Below are 26,021 nucleotides of genomic sequence, written 5' to 3'. Positions count from 1 at the left end.
CCAAGGCCATTCCAGCAGCTGCAAGGGGAGGAGTGGGGAATCAAACCCGGTTCTCCCAGATAAGAGTCCTCACACTTAACCACTACACCAACTGGCTCTCCAGGAGCATCCCCAGTGTTGTCCCCCAAGCACCATGAAGACAGAGCATCTCTGCCGAAGACATCATCATCATCCATAATAAATAAAAGCCCACCAATGCCCCATCAGGCAAGAACCCCACCAGAAGGCCACTGACCTTTGAGCATATTGATCAGTACTGCCTCTCCCCAGGGCATGTTGTAGGAAGTCCAGGACAGGGACCCCCCCCCACCACACACACACACCCCAACACTGCCGTGAAGCCAACATTAAATTGTGAGAAGAACAAGAGTGCAGTTTTATACCCCGCCCTTCTCTCTGAATCAGAGACTCAGAGCAGCTTACAATCTCCTATATCTTCTCCCCCCACAACAGACACCCTGTGAGGTGGGTGGGGCTGACAGAGCTCTGACAGAAGCTGCCCTTTCGAGGTCAACTCCTACAACTGCTATGGCTCACCCAAGGCTATTCCAGCAGCTGCAAGTGGAGGAGTGGGGAATCAAACCTAGTTCTGCTAGATAAGAGTCCGCACACTTCACCACTAGCTCCCCAGTGGAAAGCAGGCTCCACAGAGTGCAAATGCTAACCGGCCACTTTTGCATTCCCAGGGTCGAAAGTGGGCAATGCCTGCGCAGTGTGCTGCTCAGTGCTTGGCAGGCGCTGCCCAGCTGCTCTTGCAGTGCCCAGGACTGTAGCACAGACCCGAGGAACACAAAAGGGGGAGGCACCTGAGCAGAGCACTCCTCAGAGCTTGGCAGGCCCCAAAGACCACACTGAGCAGGTACGGCTTGGCCGCCTTCATACTCCCAAAGTCTGTAGCGCAGACCCAAGGAAAGCTAAAGTGAGCGGCACCTGCACAGTGAGAGCCAGTTTGGTGTAGTGGTTAAGTGTGCGAACTCTTATCTGGGAGAACCGGGTTTGATTCCCCACTCCTCTCCTTGCAGCTGCTGGAATGGCCTTGGGTCAGCCAGAGCTCTGGTAGGAGTTGTCCTTGAAAGGGCAGCTGCTGTGAGAGCCCTCTCGCGCCCCACCCACCTCACAGGGTGTCTGTTGTGGGGGGGGAAGGGAAAGGAGATTGTGAGCCGCTCTGAGACTCTTCGGAGTGGAGGGCGGGATATAAATCCAATATCTTCATCTACCTCACAGGGTGTCTGTTGTGGGGCAAGAAGGGAAGGGAGATTGTGAGCCTCTCTGAGACTCTTCGGAGTGGAGGGCGGGATATAAATCCAATATCTTCATCTACCTCACAGGGTGTCTGTTGTGGGGGAGGAAGGGAAAGGAGATTGTGAGCCGCTCTGAGACTCTTCGGAGTGGAGGGCAGGATATAAATCCAATATCTTCTTCTTCTTCTTCTTCTTCTTCTTCTTCTTCTTCTTCTTCTTCTTCTTCTTCTTCTTCTTCTTCTTCTTCTTCACAGTGCACCACCCTGCCGCTTTTGCTACAGACCCAGGGAACATGAAGGCAGCTGCCCTCTGACCCAGCCCAGTCTTCCCTGGCCTGAGAAGCCTGAGCGTGGTCAGTGGGGCTCCTCCGCAGTGAGCACGTGCAGAGCCTGGTTCCATGAGCACCCACTGCCACCTAGGTTGCCAAGTCCAATTCTCCAAGCTAAAGAGCCCCAAGCGTTTTAACGTTTCTTCATAGGGAAAGTGTTCCAACTAGAATGATTACAGGCTTGGAACACTTTCGCTATGAAGAAAGGTTAAAACGCTCAGGGCTCTTTAGCTTGGAGAAACGTCGACTGCGGGGTGACATGAGAGAGGTTGACAAGATTATGCCTGGGATGGAGAAAGTAGAGAAAGAAGTCCTTTTCTCTCTTTCTCACAATACAAGAACTCGTGGGCATTCGATGAAATTGCTGAGCAGACAGGTTAAAACGGATAAAAGGAAGTACTTCTTCACCCAAAGGGTGATTAACATGTGGGATTCACTGCCACAGGAGGTGTTGGTGGCTACAAGCATAGCCACCTTCAAGAGGGGATTGGATAAAAATATGGCCTGCTGACTGGGGGCGGGAAGCAGCCTGGGAAAGCGGAAGAACCTCCACTGGGACCTGGGGATTGGTAAGCCTACTGCCACCCCAGGCAAAGCCCTGCCCCCAAATTCCAGTGGGGAGTGTCATGACAGTGAGCTTCTCAGAGCTTGGCTCAGAGCGTGCCCACAGCCACACTACCCCCACACTACTGCACAAACTCTGGAGTTTGTCCTACATATAAAGTGGGCAGGCATAGAAGCGCACGTTCAGGGTGGAAGAGGTTAACCATCTAACTGCACAGGCTGATAGAGCTGGCTCTTCTGGTTCCTGGGGTGGGGGTGGGGGTGGGGGTTAGAGCGCTGCATTTAAGAGCCCCTGCTTGAAACCCTGTCTCCATCCTGAGGCTCAAGGGTGGCCTTGGGTCCGTCGCTCTCACTTAGTCTCACCTACCTGACAGGGCTGCTGGGAAGAAAAAACAGGAAGTGATGGGAACCCCAAGATCCTGGAAGGGTGCAAGAGAGAAAAATGTCCCCCCCCCACACACACACTGGTTTTGGCTCTGCTACACCAACGAAGGGGTGAGTATCATTGACTCAGACCTTACTGGTGTCATCGGGGATCACATTCTATTTTTTTTTCCAATTTTAAATTTTTATTAGAATAATAACATATATAACATTTCACAAACATCAACTATAACACTAACAAACATAGAGTCTATCCATGAGCCGTCACATTACTAAACATGCCAAGCAGAGCGTTGTTCTAATATAAAGCAAAATTTAAGTACTTGTCCGGCAATTTACACAGTGTATTTTGTTCAGATTGTACATAATCAAAAAAATGGAACCATTTTTCCACAAACGAGTTTTTTACCTGGCCTGTATCGGATGATTCAGAAATTCTTATAGTAGTAGCTAATTTGTCCATCACTACTAGGTCCCAAATTTTTTAAAAACCAAACACGTTTAGTAGGTAAGATAGAGGCCTTCCAGTGTTGGGCTATTACTAATTTCGCTGCTAAGATAAGTAATGCAGCCAAATCACTCTTGTGTCTAGGCACTTCCATGTTTTTCCAAAGGTTGAGCAATATAGAGTCCGGAGTAAAGGGAACTTTATGACCAATTATGTGTTCAATAGTGGGCAGAATTTTTCTCCAGAATTCCATTATCACTGGACATTCCCACCAGCAATGGATTAGCTGTTATTTGGTCGCAAGGCAGTATTTGTTCGATAGATATGCCCACTTTACAAATAATCTGTAATGATAATTCTCCCGTCGTGGTGGCGAATCTGAATTGGTTGGGGCTCAGTGGGATTGTGGGCAGTAGGTACACTCAGAGCTATGTTTACAAGATTATGCACGGGATGGAGAAAGTTGAGAAAGAAGGCCTTTTCTCCGTTTCTCCGTTTCTCACGATACAAGAACTCGCGGGCATTCAATGGAATTGCTGAGCAGACAGGTTAAAACGGATAAAAGGAAGTCCTTCTTCACCCAAAGGGCGATTAACATGTGAAATTCACTGCCACAGGAGGTGGTGGTGGCTACAAGCATAGACAGCTTCAAGAGGGGATTGGATAAGCATATGGAGCAGAGGTCCATCAGTGGCTAGTAGCCACAGTGTGTGTGTGTATTTTGGCCACTGTGTGATACAGAGTGTTGGACTGCATGGGCCATTGGCCTGATCCAACATGGCTTCTCTTATTTTCTTGTGTGAAAGACCTAAAAGGGGCTCTGGATTCTTTTTGGACTTTGGATTAACTATCGGAAGCTCTACGGAGCCGTCATAAATCATTTTCGAAAATCCATTGTTTAAATGCCTTTATGGGTTTGTGTGAAATTAAGCGACTGCTTTTTATGAATTGCTTCAAGTGTTTCCAACAAGTCAGCACGTATGAGTAATATATTTATGAATATATCAAGTTTAAGTCGTTGCAGCATCCTCAGTTGTGTGCCTTTCGGGGCTTTGTTGTTTGTGTCTGTTACACACCTGTCTCTTTTGTTTGGATTGTTTTTTGCCAATCTGAGTAGACATAAGAGAAGCCCTGTTGGATCAGGCCAATGGCCCATCCAGTCCAACACTCTGTGTCACATAAGAACATAAGAGAAGCCCTGTTGGATCAGGCCAATGGCCCATCCAGTCCAACACTCTGTGTCACATAAGAACATAAGAGAAGCCCTGTTGGATTAGGCCAATGGCCCATCCAGTCCAACACTCTGTGTCACATAAGAACATAAGAGAAGCCCTGTTGAATCAGGCCAATGGCCCATCCAGTCCAACACTCTGTGTCGCATAAGAACAGAAGAGAAGCCATGTTGGATCAGGCCAATGGCCCATCCAGTCCAAAACTCTGTGTCGCATAAGAACATAAGAGAAGCCATGTTGGATCAGGCCAATGGCCCATGCAGTCCAACACTCTGTATCACACAGTGGCCAAAATACACACATACGCACACACATTGTGGCTACTAGTCAATGATGGACCTCTGCTCTGTATTTGTATCCAATCGCCTCTTGAAGCTGGCTATGCTTGTAGCCACCACCACCTCCTATGGCAGTGAATTCCACATGTTAATGACCCTTTGGGTGAAGAAGTACTTCCTTCTATCTGTTTTAACCTGACTGCTCAGCAATATCATTGAATGCCCACGAGTTCTTGTATTGTGAGAAAGGGAGAAAAGGACTTCTTTCTGTACTTTCTCCATTCCATGCATAATCTTGTAATCATGACAATATCTTGTATTAGACAATACTGACCAGGATGGACGGAGGGTCCGATTCAGTATAAGGTGGCATCGTGATGGTCTGCAAGACGTATGCATCAAGGGGTGCTTCTTTTGCTATTCACAGCATCGCTTCTGCGTTCTCCAGTTCAAATATGAAGGTCTTGCTTTGTTGCTGTATTTTTCCCCCCCAAGAGACAGTTTATCACAAGGAAACTGTCGAGCATAAATCATGCCAGGTGTCTCGCAGGTGGCAAGTGTCCCCGACGTGGATAGTTTATTGTCTGCACGATTAATAAAGCATGTGCTGTATTTAGTGAGCTAGGTGGCCACACATACGAGAAAAGGCAATCCGGAGTACGGGTTCCAGGAAACACTTGGGTGGATTCTGTTCAGATGGTACGTGATGGAAAGTGTAGCCAGATGGGTTTCAGATGGGTTATGGCTAACCTGTAGGAACCCCGGCCTTCCTTGGTGGTCTCCCATCCGAGAATTACTAAAGGTCCACGCAGTTTAGCTTCCATGATCTGACAAGATCAGGCTAGTGTGGTCTATCAAAGTCAGGGCTTCAGATGGTACTGTCAAGCATGCCATTTCTCTATGCTATTTGTAATAATGTTTAGCCAACAAGCCAGATGCAAAGCAGAACAAAATCTCAGGCGCTTCCCCCCCCCCCTTGTTTTCTCTTTCTAACCAAAGGGTGCATCATAAATCCATCTGGACCCAGGATGTTTAGAGTGACCTTATATTAATGGTGTAGAGTGCCTCTCCCCCAGATTCACACCGCCAGGTCTTATCGGTTCTCAGAGAATGTGTGAGAAAGGGAGATGTTTTTATTAGCTGACATTCCTCAGTCATATAGAGATACTAGTGAGTGGCCTTTGAACCCTCAACTCAATTTTGCATCTTTACGTTATTCTTTTGAAGTTATCTGTAACCTTTCCCTTTAAAGCATGCCTATAAGTTACTATGCAATGCTATGTATGTCATTACTTCCAAGGAGTCCGTCCTTGGGCAAGCTATGGAGTTTCAACAATAAAGCAACTTTTGATTAAAGAACAAAAGCTTGGTTATTGAGAAATATCGATGCTTGACAGGTACACCTGAACAGGGGTCGTTTTGTATGAAAAAAAAGGGAGCAGAGCTCACTAGCATAACTCATTTGCATGTGACGCCACCCCCAAGCCCAAAGCAACCTGATGCAAGAAAGGAGAGCCCCGGGTGAGTGAGGCCTGCTTGGGCTGGCTAGAGATCCAGCCAGCCCAAGAAGACCTCGCTCGCCTGGAGCTCTCCTGGGCCACCCCGCCTCCAACCCAGGAGCCCAAAATCACATCAGAAGTGGAGAAAGAGTGGCGTGGGATTCTCCATGGGGTTAATGAGGGCTGCTGGGGGTGTGGCAAAGCCCCTGGTGGCTGGCTGGCTGCCCACTCTCCTAATGCAGGGATTGGTAAGCAGCTGCACCTACTATTCATTGGACAAGGTAGGTAGGTGGGGAGGAATAGAGAGAAACCTCAAAAAGGTTCAGGAGCTGCACTTCTGTGAGCTCCTGCTGAATCTGAGGCCTAAACAAAATGGATGAATAAAAAAAATGTTTATTACCACTGTTACATGACCGTCTTATAGCAGATTCCCAGTGGTGGAACACACACCTTTATGTAGACATAGGTTTTAAAAAACACAGCAAAGATTCTACTGTTCTCCTGCTCTTAGTTATATGGACATAGTTCATTAGTAGAAGAAGACGATTGGAGTTATGCCTTGTCCTTTGCTTGGCATCTCAGAGTGTCTTACAATCTCCTTCCTCTCCCCACAACAGATACCCTGTGAGGTAGGTGGGGCTGAGAGAGCTCTTTCAAAAACTGCACTTGAAAGAACAGCTCTGAGAGAAACTCAGAGGTCACCCCAGATAACTCCTTTGGGTAGTGAAGGGCAGGTTATAAATCCTGTCTCCTCCTCCTCTTCTTTCATGTGGAGGAGTGAGAGATCAAACCCGGTTCTCCCAGATTAAAGTCCATGCTCTTAAGAAGAAGAAGAAGATATTGGATTTATATCCCGCCCTTCACTCCGAAGAGTCTCAGAGCGGCTCACAATCTCCTTTACCTTCTTCCCCCACAACAGACACCCTGTGAGGTGGGTGGGAATGAGAGGGCTCTCACAGCAGCTGCCCTTTCAAGGACAACTCCTGCCAGAGCTATGGCTGACCCAAGGCCATTCCAGCAGGTGCAAGTGGAGGAGTGGGGAATCAAACCTGGTTCTCCCAGATAAGAGTCCGCACACTTCACCACCACACCAAACAGGGTCTCATAAGGGGAGGGACAATGGCTCAGAGGTAGAAAGGAAGGAGGCAGGAACTCATTTGCATATTAGGCCATGCCCCCTGATACGTTCCTGTATGTTCCTGCTCAAAAAAGCCCTGGATGATGGGGTGATTTGAAATGTCCATCTTTTGAGTCCCAGACTCCCTTCACTTTGTCCCCTTCTCCTTGACGCAAATCAAACCCACAATTACGTTGGTTCCATTTTTTGTTTCCTCACAATTATTTTTTTCCTCATGAAATATCCTCATTTTTCAGTGTTATCCATGTGTCAATAAATCAGCATGATATATTATGTGTGCAAATGAGTTTACCGCATGTATAAATACCATTTACGTTGCATATACAAATAATAGGATATGCGTGCACAGCACGAATCCACACAGACAACCCCAAAAAGAACCTGAAACCACTGGGAGGGGGATAGAAATTAATATAAAAAGAAATTAATCAAAAGGGTTCGTTCACTCCATCAACTCTAAATGAACCACATTTTTAAAAGTGGGCACCACACTTGAAGAAGGAATTAGACAAGCTGGAACGGGTCCAGAGGAGGGTGACAAAGATGGTGAGGGATCTGGAGACCAAGTCTTATGAGGAAAGGTTGAGGGAGCTGGGCATGTTTAGCCTGGAGAGGAGGTGGCTGAGAGGTGATAGGATCACCATTTTCAAGTCCTTGAAGGGCTGTCATATAGAGGATGGTGTGGAATTATTTTCTGTGGCCCCGGAAGGTAGGGCCAGAACCAACAGGTTGAAATTCAATCAAAAGAGTTTCCGGTTCAACATTAGGAAGAACTTCCTGACCGTTAGAGCGGTTCCTCAGTGGAACAGGCTTCCTCGGGAGGTGGTGGACTCTCCTTCCTTGGAGGTTTTTCAACATAGGCTAGATGGCTATCTGACAGCAATGGAGATCCTGTGAATTTGGGGGGGGGGCGTATTTGTGGGTTTCCTGCATTGTGCAGGGGGTTGGACTCGATGACCCTGGAGGTCCCTTCCAACTCTATGATTCATGACTCTATGATTCTTTGAACTCTACTAGTAAAAAGAATGAGTCCTGAAGCACCTTAAAGACCTAACAACATTTGGGGTAGGGTATGTGGTTTCATGAGTCACTGCTCCTCCTTCAGACACACACAAAAGCTTATAGACTTTGTTGGTTTTAAAGGTGCCACTGGTCTCAAACGTTGGTCAGAAATTTGGCCCATTCATGTAGGTAGTTAACATCTTTCTGTTCAGTCAAGCACTTGATCATAGGAGACTCTAGGATATACTGCTTATTTCTGCTGCTGTTGTCATTGAATTTTAGATTGCATTTGAGGGCTTTAAGTAGGCTTGCCAGCTTCCTGGGGGCTTGGAGATCTCCCATTTTTGTAACTGATCTCCAGGTGTCAGAAGAAGATGAGGATGATATTGGATATTAATTGTTAATTAGCATGTAAATTGCTTTTCCGGAGAGCCAGAAACAGAAAGAGCAATTAACATGCATTGAACCGTTAAATGTTGTACTGAGGCTCCGGGATAAAATACTGAGAGAAAAAGGCTGACGAAGGTCTGAAACCGTAAGGAATCCCGGACTGCGGTCCTTTACTCTCTTGGAGACAAGCTGTGCTGAAGATTTGAGGACTCCACCCAAGTTGCTGAACGTAAGGGAGAACAGCAGGAAGGCAATTGCCTCTGAGGAACTGTACCTTATTATCTCCATACAGCAGACAGTGTGGGGGAGTGAAAAGAACTCTTTTTCCAGCTGTGTTTGTATTATGAGCGTTTCTGAATTTAGTATCAGGAGTGGTTTATAAGTTACTAATGATGACTATTGCTGTGCATGTATTTTGATAAATGTAGCTTGCATATACACTATATTGTGTAAAAAGTGTTATTGTTATTCCGGTGTTTTTTGACTTTATTATCCCCTGGAGAAAATGGCTGCTTTGAAGGGTGGACTCTACGGTATTGTACCCAGCTGAGTGTCCCCTCCCCAAACCCCGCCCTCTCCCAGCTCCACCCCCAAAGTCCACTCCCAAAGAACAATTTTTTTGTAAGAATAAAACAAACGGGGGGTGAAGTCTGCCTTTCCTAGATTTAACTCTTTGCTTTAAATATATATTTAGAACAGTTTTATGATCTCATTTTATTCCAGTTGGAAACCTTTTTTTTTTTTTTGTCGAAAAGCAGATTATAAATTATTTAATCAATCAATGAAATCAAGAAATAATAGATGACCAGAGAGTCGTCTCTTTAAAATCCTATATTCGAAAACAGTTTGCGCAAAAGCCCAGGTATTGTCCAGAAGGTATATTCTGTTGAATAATATGTCTCAGGTGATCAACATCAAAGCACAGTAAAGAATTTTTATCGGTGGGTTTTGATAAACATTTGTAGTCCACCTGTTGTTATCTTTCAGAACTGAAAACAGCTAAATAATGGATAAGGTGTGTGAGAAAATTCGTTTCAACGTGAAAATTGCTCTTGAAGGTATTATCCCAGTCCTGAAAGTACCAGAAATACATGCCTTGCATTTTTTTTCAAGGAGGAGGAGAGACAGAATATGAATCTCTGTGCTTGAATTTATTCTGTATCCAAGTTTTTGACCCAGAAGTAATGATTTAAGGGTTGGTTCTCACCAGCCCTCACGCTGCTACCTTTTTCTATTGGGTTAAACAACAACAATAGAAGAAGATGAAGAAGATGATATTGGATTTATATCCCGCCCTCCATTCCGAAGAGTTTTAGAGCAGCTCACAATCTCCTTTCCCTTCCTCCCCCACAACAGACACCCTGTGAGGTGGGTGGGGCTGGAGAGGGCTCTCACAGCAGCTGCCCTTTCAAGGACAACCTCTGCTAGAGCTATGGCTGACCCAAGGCCTTGCTAGCAGGTGCAAGTGGAGGAGTGGGGAATCAAACCTGGTTCTCCCAGATAAGAGTCTTCACACTTAACCACTACACCAAACTGGCTCTCAGGAGACAGAACCCTGTGAGGTGGGTGGGGCTGAAAGGGCTCTCCCAGAAGCTGCCCTTTCAAGGACAGCTCCTGCCAGAGCTCTGGCTGACCCAAGGCCATTCCAGCAGCTGCAAGTGGAGGAGTGGGGAATCAAACCCGGTTCTACCAGATAAGAGAGCTATGGCTGACCCAAGGCCATTCCAGGAGGTGCAAGTGGAGTAGTGGGGAATCAAACCCTGTTCTCCCAGATACGAGTACTCCCACTTAACCACTACACCAAACTGACTCTCCATTCTACAATATTAGAAGAAGTAGAAGAAGACAAAGAAGATGAAGAAGATGATGATGATGCCTTGGAAGCAAAGAAACTTTACACAGTATACCCGATCCAGCTAAGGGAAATGGTGTTCAAAAAATTTACAAAGACTGTCTGACTCCAATGAGAACAAGGGGAAGAAATTTTACATGCCAAAAAAAAAAAAAAATAGAGACACATCTTTACTCAGCATATTTATGTAGGTGCATTTAACATTGCAAACAGATGAACTTCAAAAAGGTTAACTTGCTAATGCTCCAGGCCCAAGGAAGAGAGGGAAGAGAGGTCCTAGAAGAAGAAGACTGCAGATTTATACCCCGCCCTTCTCTCTGAATCAGAGACTAAGAGCGATTTACAATCTCCTCCTTTATTTCCTTCCCCCACAACAGACACCCTGTGAGGTGTGTGGGGCTGAGAGGGCTCTCACAGCAACTGCCCTTTCAAGGACAACTCCTGCGATACCCAAGGCCATACCAGCAGGTGCAAGTGGAGGAGCGGGGAATCAAACCCGGTTCTCCCAGATAAGTGTCCACACTCTTAACCACTACACCAAACTGGCTCTCCAGGGTCAAAGAGACTCGGCATCTAGTTGATGAGAGGGTGAAGCCAACTGCCAAGTGTACCTGAGTGAGAGAATTCTTGTAATCCTTTCCTCCCCAGATCCTCTTCATGTGCAGTTATGATAGCCAACATTTCCATGACCATTCTCTACAGTCACATACCTACCTTTGGTAGCCATTTTCTTTCCGTTCTTCGGGCATGGCGATGTCATGACTGCACGTAGGCAAAAAAAAAAAGATCTGACTGTTTGTTATCACTTCACTGACCAAGACAACTAATGTCCATTTGGAATGAGGGCAATATTTCTCACAAAGCTTGCAAGGGCGATCCTAACAAATCTGAGATCACAACCAGTCAGAGATTAAGCAGCAGACACACAATGCCGTATACTTATTTGGCCACCGGACTGAAGTCAAGGAGACCGAGATCGAGTCTCTACATAATGATTCTCTCGCAGCCTAGCCTGCCTCACGGGGTTGTTGTGAAGACAAAATGGAGGACAGGAAAATGTGTTCGACTGCCTTGAGCTCATGGAGGCCTACGGAGATAAAAATGCAAAATAAGGATCGGCACGAACCGCAAAACGAACGGAATTTTTACTCAAACCGGGCCAGTTTGCAGTTCATTTCGATCCGGTTTGTTTGGTCCCACCATTCCCAAACCAACAATGAACTGCCATTTTTTTTTTCTCATGGAGGTTCAGGTAGTTTGCCAGAGTGGTTCGTTGGTCAGACAGCCTGGAGCTGATTCAATCAATTCCTAGGCAATACTGAGGGTGGACTTGTGGAGAGCCCTACAAACACCCATAGTAGCTGTCCATAGTTTGATCGGCAGTTCCCATTCTGCTCTATGGGAACAGATTGAATATATATAGATGAGGAAAGGTTGAAGGAGCTGGGGAGGTTTAGCCTGGAGCGGAGGCAGCTGAGAGGTGATAGGATCACCATCTTCCAGTACTTGAAGGGCTGTCCTATAGAGGATGAGGGGTCTGGAGACCAAGTCCTCTGAGGAAAGGTTGAAGGAGCTGGGGATGTTTAGCCTGGAGAGGAGGCGGCTGAGAGGTGATAGGATCACCATCTTCAAAGACTTGAAGGGCTGTCCTATAGAGGATGAGGGGTCTGGAGACCAAGTCCTATGAGGAAAGGCTGAAGGAGCTGGGCATGTTTAGCCTGGAGAGGAGGAGGCTGAGAGGTGATAGGATCACCGTCTTCAAGTACTTGAAGGGCTGTCATATAGAGGATGGCGTGGGATTGTTTCCTGTGGCCCCAGAAGGTAGGACCAGAACCAATGGGTTGAAATTAAATCATAAGAGGTTCCGGCTCAACATTAGGAAGAACTTCCTATTTTAAAAAAGTTGTATTAGTTTCAGAAAAAAATAGGGGTAGGGGATGGAGGGGATGGAGAGCACAATACATATTAACCTTATTCTGCAAAAAAGATACTTTCAAAGAGTACAAGCCTACATCTGCAATACTTTCTTTGCATAAATTGTCCCATATTATCTCGAAGCTAAACATCATCAACATTTTAATATTGTATATTATAAATCTTTTGGTTAAGGTATCTGTTGGTTTTGACAATTCCAGTAAAGGCAATTTTGTAATATAAAATACAGGAAAAATGGAGAAATAAGTTCACACCAGGGAATCTTAAGAGTCTTGAGTATCTAACCAGGCATAGAATTTCATCCAGTATTTTCTTGCTTCTTCCTTAGATCTCCCAGCCAACAGAGAATCCTGGCTGCTGTGTTGAAATGTGCCAACAAATGCCTCATTTCTTTGCAATAGTCCTCAGGAAATATATTCAATAAAAATAGTCCTGGCTTGAATTGAATCTGTGTCTTCATAATCTTCTGTAGCATTTCGTGAACCATTTTCCAATTTAGGAAGAACTTCCGGACCATTAGAGCGGTTCCTCAGTGGAACAGGCTTCCTCAAGAGGTGGTGGGCTCTCCTGCCTTGGAGGATTTTTAAACAGAGGCTAGATGGCCATCTGATAGCGATGAAGATCCTGTGAATTTGGGAGGAGGTATTTCTGGGTTTCCTGCACTGTGCAGAGGGTTAGACTAGATGACCCTGGAGGTCCCTTCCAACTCTATGATTCTATATACACCACACCCTGACTCAGCTGTTTTCAGTTTGCAGCAGGAGAGGGGTTAGTCCTTGAGTGAGAGAGAGTTCGAAGACGAAATACTTCCCACAGCTTATCGTTGGAACTCTCTGTCTGGGGCAGTGATGCTCTGCATTCTGGGTGCTTGTGGGGGGCACAGTGTCCTGGCCTCCTGATGGCACATGGGTTTTTTGGCCACTGTGTGACTCAGAGAGTTGGACTGGACGAGCCATTGGCCTGATCCAACGTGGCTTCTCTTATGTTCTTCTGTGACACAGAGTGTTGGACTGGATGGGCCATTGGCCTGATCCAACATGGCTTCTCTTATGTGACACAGAGTGTTGGACTGGATGGGCCATTGGCCTGATCCAACAGGGCTTCTCTTATGTTCTTCTGTGACACAGAGTGTTGGACTGGATGGGCCACTGGCCTGATCCAACATGGCTTCTCTTATGTGACACAGAGTGTTGGACTGGATGGGCCACTGGCCTGATCCAACATGGCTTCTCTTATGTTCTTATGTGGCACAGAATGTTGGACTGGATGGACCATCGGCCTGATCCAACATGGCTTCTCTTATGTTCTTATGTGACACAGAGTGTTGGACTGGATGGGCCATTGGCCTGATCCAACAGGGCTTCTCTTATGTTCTTTTTTCACCCCACAGAGTGGGACTGATTTTGCACTAGGGCTTGTTCCGAGTGGAGAGCCGATTCGACCTGGCGCTTTGCTCTGTTTTCGCACAAGCTGCCCCACTGTTCTCCTGCGGGCAGCACCGCATCAACTCGTAGCCCTGGGGCAACTTGTGTGAAAAAGGAGAGAAGCCCCAGGAGCAGAAAGGGCTCTCCACCCGGAACAATCGGTCTGGGACAACTTTTTTGGCAAACAGAAAAGTTTGTGAACGTTCATGGTTTGGGGAACCCAACAAACCACAAATCTCCATTTCCCCAGTTTGTGTTCATCTCTAATGCGAAACTTAAATTAATGGTGGAGCCTGCACACTATTACTCTTCCGGAAATCGCTGAAAAGGGATACTTCTTTCCACTGTGGCAACAACTTCCTTGAAAACCTCTTTCAGCTCAATGGTACCAGACTAGAATCTGGGGAATCCAGGCTCATATCCCTACTCTGCTGTGCGAGCTCTGTGGGTGATCTTGGGGCAGCTACACACTCTCAGCCTAATCTATCTTCCAGGGTTGTTGTGAGGATAAAGTGTAGGAGAGAGAGAAAGATGTGAATTGCTTTAGGTCCCCATTAGGGAGAAAGGCGGGATTAATCAATCAATTAATTAAGCAAGCAAGGCAGCAAGCCAGTATGTTGTCATGGTTAAGAGCAGCAGACTCCAATCTGGAGAAACGGGTGTGATTCCCCGCACCTCCTCCACAAGCAGCCAGCTGGGTGACCATGAGTCTGTCACAGTTCTCTTAGAACTCTCTCAGCCCCACTTGCCTCACAAGATGTCTTGTTGTGGGGAGAGGAAGGGATGGAGATTGTAAGTGACTCCAAGACTCTGGGTGGGGCATAAAACAACTCTTCTTCTTCTTCTTCTTCTTCTTCTTCTTCTTCTTCTTCTTCTTCTTCTTCTTCTTCTTCTTCTTTTCCCTCTGCAAATACAATTTGTCCTGCCCAGGACTTTCTTTGGAGCAGGAACTCCTTTGCATATTAGGCCACACACCCCTGATGTAGCCAATCCTCCTGGAGCTTACAGTGGGCCCTGTGAGAAGAGCCCTGTAAGGAATTCCAGCAGGACTCCTTTGCCTATTAGGCCACACACCCCTGATGTAGCCAATCCTCCTGGAGCTTACAGTGGGCCCTGTGAGAAGAGCCCTGTAAGGAATTCCAGCAGGACCTCCTTTGCCTAATAGGCCACACACCCCTGAGGTAGCCAGTCCTCCTGGAGCTTACAGTAGGCCCTGTGAGAAGAGCCCTGTGAGGAATTCTAGCAGGACCTCCTTTGCCTATTAGGCCACACCCCCTGATGTAGCCAATCCTCCTGGAGCTTACAGCAGGCCCTGTGAGAAGAGCCCTGTAAGGAATTCTAGCAGGACCTCCTTTGCCTATTAGTCCACATACCCCTGATGTAGCCAATCCTCCAAGAGCTTACAGGGCTCTTAGTACAGGGTCAACTGCAAGCTCCAAGAGGACTGGCTACATTGGCGGTGTCTGACCTAATATGCAAAGGAGGTCCTACTACAAAAAAAGCCCTAGTCCTGTCAAAGCTATGCAGAGGCAGAGTGAGCTGAGAAGTCATGATGGAAGAATCATAGAATACTAGAGTAGGAAAGGACCTCCAGGGTCATCTAGTCTAACTCCCTGCACAATGCAGGAAGCTCACAAACACCTCCCCCTAAATTCACAGGATCTTCATTGCTGTCAGATGGCCATCTAGCCTCTGTTTAAAAACCTCCAAGGAAGGGAGAGCCCACCACCTCTTGAGGAAACCTGTTCCACTGAGGAACTGCTCTCACGGTCAGGAAGTTCTTCCTAATGTGGAGCCGAAAACTCTTCTAATTTAATTTCAACCCTTTGGTTCTCGTCCTACCTTCTGGGGCCACAGGAAACAATTCCACACCATCCTCTATAGGACAGCCCTTCAAGTACTTGAAGATGGTGATCCTATCACCTCTCAGCCTCCTCCTCTCCAGGCTAAACATCCCCAGCTCCTTCAACCTTTCCTCATAGGACACGGTCTCCAGACCCCACACCATCTTTGGCGAGCTCCTCTGGACCCATTCCAGCTTGTCTACATCCTTCTTAAAATGTGATGCCCAAAACTGAACACAATACTCCAGGTGAGGTCTTACCAGAGCAGCGTAAAGCGATACCATCACTTCACGTGCTCTGGACACTACACTTCTGTTGATACAGCCCAAAATTGCATTTGCCTTTTTAGCCACCGCATCACACTGTTGACTCATGTTCAGCGTATGATCCACTAAGACCCCTAGATCCTTTTCACACATATTACTGCTAAGACAAGTCTTCCCCATCCTATCCCTCTTAAAATTCATTTTATTGGTTTCAGCCCAGTGTTTCCTTTTTTTTTTTTTAACAGAAAAGTCTCTGCAACTTTCTTAAAATCATATCCCAAAATTTGAGATATTTCTTGTTGTATCATCTGCCAAAACCTTTTCGCTGGTTTCAGCCCAGCGTTTCCAATCTGTCAAGGTCATCCTGTATCCTGATTCTGTCTTCTACTGTATTTGCAACCCCTCCCAATTTAGTATCATCAGCAAAGTTAATAAGCATTCTCTCTATTCCTTCATCCCAGGACAGATCCTTGTGGCACTCCTCTTGTCACTCCTCTCCAAGAGGATGAGGAACCATTCACAAGTACTCTTTGGGTGCAATCTGTAGAAGTGAAAGAGGCTAGAAAATGAAGGGGCTGTAAGCTAGTCAGAAAGGACAGAGAGGGCAGTTAATTTATCGCCTCAAACTAATTAAAACTTTTGCCTGTTGGTCTCTCGCAAACATCTATATTTCCTTATGCTCAGGCATTGGGAGCTGTGTGATAATTGGGTTGCCAAACTCCATGGTTGCCAAATCTCCAGATTCCCCGGATCCTAATGTGAGATTTTAATTCCAGGAGATCCCCCAGAACTTCAGCTGAACTCCAGACAACAGAGATTAGCTTCCCTGGAGAAAACTGATGCTTTGGAGGATGGGCTCTCAGAGGTCTCTCCTTTCCCCAAATCCCAACTTCCCCAAGGCCATGGCCTCAAATTGCCATCAATATCCCAACTCCAAGTTGGCAGCCCTAATGGTTCAGCCGTACAGTTCTGAAAGGCTTTTAAAAGAGGCGGTTGAACTGAGTGAACCAGAGAAGCCGGCTGTTCTGGAAGAATCAATAGGTCTTATGGAGCCCATTAGAATAACATCATGTCCCCTAGTACGCGAGTGGGGGATAAGTGTGCTATTGTTAAATTAGGTGGTGCCATCTTAGCGAGAGAAACAGAAATGTAATGTTTGCTAATTGAACTATAAAAATAATAATTACCTTTGATGTAGGGAAACGCGACGTCTCTCGGCGCTGAGCTCTGATTGTATAAATTGAAGCCGTTATCCTCACAGCCCAAACTAGATTAGAAGTGAACCTCTCAAATTACATTCAGAGGATGCTGAATGTAAACAAAGCAATGAATGTTGTCGCAAGAAGTTAGAGGGACTCCCCCCCCCCCGCTTTCTCCATTCCCATCTTTTTAGGGGTTTCGAGTTGCCCGTTAGGTCATTCAAACGTTAGAATCCCGCTCGATCCACATTATGCCAATTCTGCTTCTATGAGAAATGTCTCAGCTGCCTTTGCAACTTCTGTGCAGGGCTGGAAAAGGTAAAATATAAATCACTTCGCATACAATCATGAGGTCGTCTAAAACCAACAGAGGTTGTGCCTCCGAAAATGATGGCACCACCATTCTCAATGTTTGGTCCAGTACAAATTTATTTCATTTATTTAATTGTTTTGCTTGCATCTGTCCTTTCTCCTCGATGAAGACCCAAAGCAATTTCTATCACTCTCCTCTCCCCCATGTTAAGAACATAAGATGATAAGAGAAGCCATGTTGGATCAGGCTAATGGCTCATCCAGGCCAACACTCTGTGTCACACAGCGGCCAACCCCCCCCCCAAAAAAAAACAGGTGCCAACAGGAGGTCCATCAGTGGGGCCAGGACACTAGAAGCCCTCCCATGGTTGCCCCCTCAAGCACCAGGAATAAAGAGCATCACTGCCCCAGAGAGTGTTCCAACAATACACTGTTGCTAATAGCCACTGATGGACCTCTGCTTCATAAGTTTATCCAATCCCCTCTTAAAGCTGCCTATGTTATCCTCACAACAACTCTGTGAGGTAGGCTAGGTAGACTGGCCCAAGGTCGACTAGGTAGACCGGCCCAAGGTCACCTGGAGAGCTTTCATGGCATGACTGGGGATTTGAACCTGAGTTTCAAACCAGTATTGGAGGGCTGAAGGGAGCACCAATTTTACCTTATTGGGAAGGGAATTCAACCAAGGTAGCCACACCTGAAAAAAACCTTCTATGAATACCATAGGACTTTACCTCTGGCACCATAGGACCTTACCTCTGCTAAAGTCAGATAAGGCTGCTTTTTGCAGGTAAGCACCATGCATGGATCTTGATACCTAGCCCGATTGGTGAAGCTGGATGTAGCCCTTCTCATACTGTGGGCTTGATCAATACCAGCACCTTAAATAGACGCTGAATGTAACTGGGAGCCTGTCTAATTGCAGTTACTCTACATTGGTGTGAACACACCTTCAGATTCTCATAAGAACATTGGCATCGCTACTTCTGGTAAGGGGTAGCTCTAGGAGTAACTGGAAACTCTATGGAAAAACGATTGAGTTTCCAGTGATTCCTAGAGCTGCCCTATGTCACTTCCCTCTTTTATCCAAAAAGTGATATAGAAACTTCCAGCAACATTGCTTCCTGGAATAGGGTCTCCTATCCTAGTAGGAGTTTAGACAAGCCTACTTGCGGCCATGTTTTAAAACAAAGTCATTTCCCACATTACTTTCAGGAGCAGACCCACAGAGAGTAGAAGAATTGCAAGCTTCCCAGAACATATGAACGCAGTGGAATTCTAGCAGGAGCTACTTTGCATATTAGGCCACACACGCTGATGTAGCCAATCCTCCAAGAGCTTATAAGGCTCTTTTTTGTAAGCTCTTGGAGGATTGGCTACATCAGAGGGGTGTGGCCTAATATGCAAAGGAGCTCCTGCTAGAATTTCACCTCTGGGGAGGAGGGATCTATGGTGCAGTCTCATTTGGAATACTGTGTACAATTCTGGTCACCATACCTCAAAAAAGTCCAGAAAAGGGCAACTAGAATGATTAAAGAGTTGGAACACTTTCCCTATGAGAAAGGTTAAAACGCTTGGGGCTCTTTAACTTGGGGAAATGTGAACTGCGGGGTGACATGATAGAGGTTTACAAGATTATGCCTGGGATAGAGAAGGCAGAGGAAGAAGGACTTTTCTCCCTTTCTCACAATACGAGAACTCGTGGGCATTCAATGAAATTGCTGAGCAGTCGGGTTAAAACAGATAAAAGGAAGTCCTTCTTCACCCAAAGGGTGATTAACATGTGGAATTCACTGCCATAGCAGGTGTCGGCGGCTACAAGCATTGATAGTTTCAAGAGGGGATTGGATAAGCATATGGAGCAGAGGTCCATAAGTGGCTATTAGCCACAGCTTACTGTTGGAACTCTCTGGGGCAGCGATGCTCTGTATTCTGGTGCTTTGGGGGGAGGGGGGACACAATGGAAGGGCTTCTAACCCCACTGGTGGACCTCTTGATGACACCTGTTTGTTTGGCGGGGGTTTGGCCACTGTGTGACACAGAGTGTTGGACTGGATGGGCCATTGGCATGATCCAACATGGCTTCTCTTATGTTCTTAATTGTAATTTGAATATATTGTGAAGTCACAGCTGACTTATGGCAACCCGACAGAGTTTCCAAGGCAAGAGACATTCAGAGGTGGTTTCTCATTGTCTGCCTCTGCGTAGCAATCACAGGCTTCCTTGGTGGTCTCCCATCCGAATACTGACCAGGCCTCACCCTGCTTAGCTTCTGGGATCTCAAGCAATCGGGTTAGTCTAGGTCACGGGTGTCAAACATGTGGCCCGGGGGTTGAATCAGGTTCCCAGAGGGCTCCTATCAGCCCCCCCGAGCAACTGGCTGCCATCTGCTTCCTTCTCCCTATCTCTTGCTTCCTCCTGCATCACAACTTGCTCCGCAAGACTTGCTCAATCGCACAGGAGCTACAGAGCAAGGCCTCTGTTTTCACCATTGGCTGAGGCTTCACCCTTGGGGAGGAAGGGGGTGGTGGCAGAGCTTGTCTTTCCAGGCTCTCTCAATTGCACAGCAGAGCTACTGAGCCAAGCCTCTCTTCCTTCTATTGACTGAGGCTCTCTCCTCACTCCCTTGCTTCCTTTGCCCAATTCTCTGAATCCCATGGGAGAAATGCAAAGAAAGCATCGTTAAGACTGAGTTCCATATATTTTAAGCATGTTTTAAGTGTATGTATGTCTGTGTGAGAAGTGACTCAGCTGCAGTAGAGGAAGGTGCTTGGATCCAGAACAGAGCTGCCGGTAAGCTGTTGCTGAGTGTAGAGAGCTTGTTTGCCTGGGGGTAGTTGCTGGCCCCACCCTTTGCTGTTGCTCTGGCTGTTGAGACAGAGGTGGGTGGGGGCTTGAGCCTTTAATTTGCAAGGCTCATCCTTGCCAGAGGCACAAGCCTTTGGTGCTAGCTGAAGGGCTCTTGGCCTGTCGCTTTTAGCCTGGGGGTCTAGCCTGGGGGTTCTGTAGAAAGGTGGGTAGTTTCAAGTGGCAGTTGGTAGTGAGATTTAAAGAGAAGTGAAGATGAAGAAAATTTTGAAATGGATTGCAGCAGTATGGCTGGTGAGGGAGCAGAGGCAGTGACGTGTAAAGCCTGTGGGATTTTTGCATTTCTGCCTGAGAGTAGCACGGATTACACTTGCAGCAAGCGTAAGTTAGTGACCCTGCTCGAGGAGAAGATAGATAGATAGATAGATAGATAGATAGATAGATAGATAGATAGATAGATAGATAGATAGATAGATAGATAGATAGATAGATAGATAGATAGATAGATAATTTTATTTGTATCCCGCCCTCCCCGCCGGAGCAGGCTCAGGGCGGCTAACAACATCATACAAATTTCAATTATACAAAGAAAGCAAAAAACACAAAATTACATTTAAGCATTAAAATTCTGATTAGGTTTAAAAATTAGTTAATTAAGTTAATAAAAGTGCTAATACTGTTCTTTTAGGATGGCGGTTATCATTAGCAATTTCTTTCTTCGTCAGCGAAAGCCAGTCGGAAGAGGAAGGTCTTGCAGGCCCTGCGGAATTGTTCAAGGTCCCGCAGGGCCCGCATTTCCTCTGGAAGTTGGTTCCATAGGCTCGGGGCTACAGAGGAGAAGGCCCGGTTACGGGTACATTGCAGCTTCACCTCTCTCGGTCCGGGAGTAGTCAAGGGAGTAGATACAGGGACTGTGTATATATATATAACTGTGTTTGTCTGTGCCCTTTATAAAGTTTATATCTCTGCTATGTAATCTTAAATAGGTACACACATGGCCCAGCCAGGCATGGCCCAGTTCAACAAGGTCTCATTTATATCAGATTTGACACCCCGGCGTAGGCTATCCAAGTCAGGTCAGGTTTGATTCCGTTCCACCCTTCCAGCGAATCCGGCGCATCAGTCAGAGTGGCGGCTTCACACAGCTGGTGGCTTCTCCATCCCCACAGCTGTGAAAACGTTAAAGTGTCAGCCTCCGCGCTCGCCTTGGCGCGTGACAGCCCCTAACTGTCCTGCTTTTCCCTTTGTCTGCTTTAATTTATAATCATCAAGGTCCCTTGACAGCTTCCCTCCTCCACCCTCGGTGCTGTTCCCTTGGCCCCCGCCCCAATAATGTACAGGAGGTGGAGAGCGAGGATGGGGGGGGGGAGCAAAAAAAAAAGAAAAGAAATTGCCACCTTGAAATTAACCAAGGCAATTGCAGATGGCATAATGACACCACATAATCGTCGCAATTTAAGTCACGGAGAATCAAAGCTGCACTCTCTCCTTCCAAATGGTTCTTCCCCTACCAACCTCCATCCCCCAAATTAAAGCATCTAAAAACAGGAGATTGCAAGCAACGCGCGATTCCTGAAGGAGGATCCGTTCTGAGAAGGGGATGGTCGAGACAGCCGGCAAGCCCCACATCTGAAGGCACGGGCTGACAGTAGATGACTTCTGGATAGGAGTGACACTTGAATTTACCCCACAGGGGGTAAGGGAAGGCGGGGAGGAAGAGGGAGCGCAGCTGCTCCATCTGTTCCGACAATGCCATGCTCCCCTCTCTCTCTCCACTCAATAATGAAGGCTCTCCAGCAATCTTTCATCGGAACGGCTTGGCGGCATTAAAAATGCATTTCAATACATAGCTTGTTTAAATATTTAACCCTCCTCGGCTTTGAACGATTGATTCAGATTGGCGGTTGTTTAGATGTGTGGGGATCATCGATTTGCATAGAAACGGGCGCATAAATACCGACGAGGCTTATGGGCGACCGCAAAGCCGTGGAGAAAGTCCAGGCCGACCGGGCTCCATCTTGGGTTGCGAACGTGTCTGGATCAGGAAGATGATTCAAGAAGGTAGCCATCTTTGCCTTTAGTAGAACAGCTAGAGTCGAGTCCGGGATCAACGTAGAGGGTCTCAGGGTTGAGCCTGCCTTGGATGGTCCAGGTGGTCTGATCTCATCAGATTTTGGAAGCCTAAGCAGGGTCAACTCTGGCAAGTACTTGGATGGGAGACCTCCTTGGAATACCAGAGGTGGGAGGCAGGGGCAGGATTTATTCAGCCACCTCTCTGAATATCCTCCACATCTTCAGTAGGGGTCAATCACCAGATGTTGCCATGACTTCTAGATGCAGCCACATACAAAAAAAAATACAAAAATAACAACAACAAAAAAGAGTCTCAGGGAAGAAGCTTTCAAGAGTCCAAGCTCCGTTCATCAGATTCGAGTAGGCAAGGCTTTTTTTTTGTACCAGGAACTCCTTTGCATATTAGGCCACACCCCACTGATGTAGCAAACGTGGACTATTGCACCCTTCTTAAATCTTCGTTCGTGAAGCCAAGCCGAGAGAGACTGATGTAGCCAATCTTCCGGGAGCTTACAGGGCTCTTAGTACAGGGCCTACTGCAAGCTCTTGGAGGATTGGCTACATCAGGGGTGTGTGGCCTAATAGGCAAAGGAGGTCCTGCTAGAATTCCTTACAGGGCTCTTCTCACAGGGCCTGCTGTAAGCTCCAGGAGGATTGGCTACATCAGGGATGTGTGGCCTAATAGGCAAAGGAGGTCCTGCTAGTATTCCTTACAGGGCTCTTCTCACAGGGCCTACTGTAAGCTCCAGGAGGACTGGCTACATCAGGGGTGTGTGGCCTAATAGGCAAAGAAGGTCCTGCTAGAATTCCTTACAGGGCTTTTCTCACAGGGCCTGCTGTAACTCCAGGAGGATTGGCTACATCAGGGTGTGTGGCCTAATAGGCAAAGGAGGTCCTGCTAGAATTCCTTACAGGGCTCTTCTCACGGGGCCTACTGCAACCTCTTGGAGGATTGGCTGCATCAGGGGTGTGTGGCCTAATATGCAAAGGAGTTCCTGCTAAAAAAAGCCACGTGAGTAGGAATTGAGATCTGAGTCCATTCCTACCCAAAGCTGAAGAAGGGAGTGTTGACTCTCAAAAATCCTCCACCCTGATAAAATTTGTTATTCTCTAAGGTCCTGCTGGACTGAAACCTAAATTATTGAGAAGTAGTTGGATTTGAATTTGAATGCCAGCAGTTGGATTGGAATTTTTTTCACCTCCCTCAAATACTAGAACTTGAGGGCATCCAGTGAACCTGATGGGCATGAGATTCAGGACAGGCCAAAAGACAGAGATGTTGAATTTGCTAAACTGAGATGTTGAATTTGCCTCCAGAGTCATGGACACAGGAATACCCAGCTTTAAAGGGTGGGGGGGGGGGTAGGTGGGAGGGTAGACAGATTCATGGAGGATCGGTCTATCAGTGGCTACTAGTCATGGTGACTGAGGGGAACCTCCACATTCAGAAGCACTAATTCTCTGAATCCCGGAGCCAGGAGGCAACATCTAGGGAAGGCCTCAACTTTGATGCCCTGTTGTTGGCCCTCCAGAGGAACTGGTTGGCTTCTCTGTGAGACAGGATGCTGGACTAGATGCACCACTGGACTGATCCAGCAGGGCTCTTCTGAGGTTCTTATGAAGGCCTTGGCCTCTATGCCCTGTGGTTGGCCCTCCAGAGGAAGTGGTTGGCTCCTGTGTGAGACAGGACACTGGAAGAACCATTTGGAAGGAGAGAGCAGCTTTGGTTCTCCGTGTCCAGAGGAATTGGTTGGCTCCTGTGTGAGACAGGATGCTGGACTAGATGGACCACTGGTCTGATCCAACGGGGCTCTTCTTAGGCTTTTGTTAGTTCAGTAGCACCTTGGAGATCAACAAGGTTGGGGTTTTTTTTGCCATATAAGCTTTCAAATGTCAAATCTCCCTTCATCATATCTCAGATCTCATCAGATATATCAGGGGTGGCCAACAGTAGCTCTCCAGATGCTTTTGCCTACAACTCCCATCAGCCCCAGCCAACATGGCAACATGGCTGTAGGCAAAAAACATCTGGAGAGCTACCGTTGGCCACCCCTGAGGTATATGACGAAGGCAGGTTTTTTTAAAAAACAACAACCTTTATTTAAACTTATACAACACAAACAATACAAATTCCTGGGACGAGGGAGGCCAAATTGAAGAACACAAGGAAACGGGCCTTCTCTATCGCAGCTCCACACCTGTGGAATCAACTTCCAGAAGAAGTGCGGGCCCTGCGGAGTCTTGAGCAATTTCGCAGGGCCTGCAAGAGTATTCTTTTTAAGATGGCCTTCATATGAACATATGAAGCTGCCTTCTACTGAATCAGACCCTAGGTCCATCAAAGTTAGTATTGTCTTCTCAGACTGGCAGTGGCTCTCCAGGGTCTCAAGCTGAGGTTTTTCACACCTATTTGACTGGACCCTTTTTAGTTGGAGATGCCGGGGATTGAACCTGGGACCTTCTGCTTACCAAGCAGATGCTCTACCACTGAGCCACAGCCCCATTCATTGCTCTCCAGGGTCTCAAGCAGAGGTTATTTCACAACTACTTGCCTGGACCCTTTTTAGTTGGAGATGCCAGGGATTGAACCTGGGACCTTCTGCTTACCAAGCAGATGCTCTACCACTGAGCCACAGCCCCATTCATGGCTCTCCAGGGTCTCAAGCTGAGGTTTTTTACACCAGTTTGCCTGGACCCTTTTTAGTTGGAGGTGCTGGGGATTGAACCTGGGACCTTCTGCTTCCAAAGCAGATGCTCTACCACTGAGCCACCGTCCCTCCCCATAAATGCTGAATGCTGAGTTAATGACAGACTCGCTGCTGTTGCATTCCGCCATCAATTTATTAAAACCCTGAAATTTAGCACCATGAATGTTAATTTTAATTGGAACGTTGATTTAAACGATGGTTTTATAATGTAGTGTTCATTGAATTATATGATTTTATTGTATTGTATTGAACTAATATTTTGTGAGCCGCCCTGAGCCTGCTTCGGCGGGGAGGGTGGGATATAAATAAAAAGTATTATTATTATTATTATTAATTATTATTATCATCATCATTATTATTATTATTATTATTATTATATAACAAAGTAATGTCAGGGCATTCAATTCAGATACAAAATGACAATAAAAGAACCAAAGTTAATGACAGAACACAAAAACGCATATCTGATACCAATCAGAAGTGACGTATATTAGGAAAATAGCAAATCGTTGTAGACTGCATTGTCAGGAAATACATTGTGTTGAGTTAAATAAGATAGAACTGGAAACCAGACATTTTGATGCTCAAAAGCGGATACCCCCAAAATGTTAATGGTCTCTAAGATAGATAGATAGATAGATAGATAGATAGATAGATAGATAGATAGATAGATAGATAGATAGATAGATAGATAGATAGATGATAGATAGATAGATAGATAGATAGATAGATAGATAGATAGATAGATAGACAGATAGATGATAGATAGATAGATAGATAGATAGATAGATAGATAGATAGATAGATAGATGATAGATAGATAGATAGATAGATAGATAGATAGATAGATAGATAGATAGATAGATAGATAGATAATTTTATTTATATCCCGCCCTCCCCGCCAGAGCAGGCTCAGGGCGGCTAACAACTTCATTCAAATTCCATTATACGAAGGACAAAGTTATATTTAACATTAAAATTCTAATAAGTTGCTACTGGACTTGAAACGAGTGTTCTTCTGCAGACCAACAGAGTTACCCTTTTAAACCATCTAATGTCGATAGTCACTAATGAGTTACCAATTAGATATAGGAAC

At 46.3% G+C, this 26,021-nt stretch overlaps 1 non-coding gene across 1 annotated transcript; it reads right to left on the bottom strand.

Annotated features, from left to right (window-relative positions):
- Positions 1–24,785: 24,785 nt before the first annotated feature.
- Positions 24,786–24,857, bottom strand: TRNAT-GGU (transfer RNA threonine (anticodon GGU)). The gene has a single exon. It is a non-coding gene; the product is annotated as a tRNA-Thr (tRNA).
- Between the last annotated feature and the right edge of the window lie 1,164 nt (positions 24,858–26,021).

This window comes from Heteronotia binoei, chromosome 4, assembly GCF_032191835.1.
Source record: "Heteronotia binoei isolate CCM8104 ecotype False Entrance Well chromosome 4, APGP_CSIRO_Hbin_v1, whole genome shotgun sequence".
NCBI classification, from domain to species: domain Eukaryota; kingdom Metazoa; phylum Chordata; class Lepidosauria; order Squamata; family Gekkonidae; genus Heteronotia; species Heteronotia binoei.
Note: the sequence above shows the minus strand (reverse complement) of the source record. Positions and strands in the feature narration are given on the sequence as shown.